Raw genomic sequence first — 1,317 nt, 5'->3', positions numbered from 1 at the left:
CCATTTGTTTTCTGAAATGCCATTTGACATTAGGTGGAGCTGGTGGGCAACTTTGTTAAACTTCTGATGTTCGGAGTTGGGAGTTGGTGGGAAGGGGCGGCCTGCACCAGGGATGATGTGATAACATTGAGAGTAAGTGCTGAACATGCAGAAAGTGACAGGTGAATAGCAACCGAGAACAAATTGATTTGCACAAATGCGAGTCTGACTTGACCAAAAGGTTCTCAGTGTGCTTTCTTACACACCGACTCGGGAGACGAGAAATAAAGCGAACACACCAGAATGTGAACTAATAAAGCTGCTTTTCTGATTGTTTTATGAGGGGTGCACGATTCTCAGAAACACTGCAATAACAGGACGATGTGCGAAGTTGGTTGAGCAAGCTCCTAATCCAACTTCTTCCTGCAAAATTCAGAATAATATTTAGTCCCTAATTCAGGGATGGATCACATATTAAAGCTGACAAGAACAGACATGATCTCAGCCAAAAGATCGAGAAGTCAGACAGCATCCAAGCAGCAGGAAAATCGACTTTTCGGGCAAAAATCCCTGTATCAGGAATGACGCTGGGAGCCTCGTGGGTGAGGAGATAAATACGAGGAGGTAGGGGTAGGTTGAAGGTAGCTGAACTGCAATAAATGGGTCGAGGTGGTGGTAAAGGTGATAGGTCAGAGCGAAGAGTGGAGCAGATAGGTGGGAAGGAAGATTGACAGATGGGGCAGTTCATGAAGATGGTGTTGAGCTGGGAGGTTGGAACTTGGATAAAGTGGGGGGCAGGAGAAGTGAGGAAGCTGGTGAAATCCACATTGATGCCATGGGATTGAAATGTCCCAAGACGGTAGATGAGGCGTTTTTCCTTCAGGTGTCGGATGGTGAGGGAGTGGCGATAGAGGAGCCCAGGACCTGCATGTCCTCGGCAGAGTAGGAGGGCGAATTGAAAGCTTTAGTCATGGAGCAGTGGGTTTCATTGGTGTGGGTGTCCCGATGATGTTGTCTGAAGTGCTCTGTGAGAAGGTGTCAGGTCTTCCAATGCAAAGCAGACCAAAGTGGGAGCAGATACAATAAATAACATTGGTCGATGTGCAGGTGAAACGTTGACTGATGTGGAAGGCACCTTTCGGGCCTTGGACGGACTTATCCTCAGCTCCACTCCTCCAAGCGATGATGTAAACTGAGCATGCACATCCCTGAAATCTTTCTTGTAAACTTGTTTCAACTTGTCTCTACAGTCTCCACAATCATTCCGATCGTCGGGTTTCCAGAACAGGAAATAATGCTCCAGCTGAATCTGAACTGGTGCATCATAAAAAAAACACA

At 46.8% G+C, this 1,317-nt stretch overlaps 1 non-coding gene across 1 annotated transcript; it reads right to left on the bottom strand.

Moving 5' to 3' along the window:
* Window positions 1–319: 319 nt before the first annotated feature.
* Window positions 320–504, bottom strand: LOC132834582 (U2 spliceosomal RNA). Its single transcript, XR_009647219.1, has one exon. It is a non-coding gene; the product is annotated as a U2 spliceosomal RNA (small nuclear RNA).
* Between the last annotated feature and the right edge of the window lie 813 nt (window positions 505–1,317).

This window comes from Hemiscyllium ocellatum, chromosome 40 (genome assembly GCF_020745735.1).
Source record: "Hemiscyllium ocellatum isolate sHemOce1 chromosome 40, sHemOce1.pat.X.cur, whole genome shotgun sequence".
In the NCBI taxonomy this organism is placed as follows: Eukaryota; Metazoa; Chordata; class Chondrichthyes; order Orectolobiformes; family Hemiscylliidae; genus Hemiscyllium; species Hemiscyllium ocellatum.
Note: the sequence above shows the minus strand (reverse complement) of the source record. Positions and strands in the feature narration are given on the sequence as shown.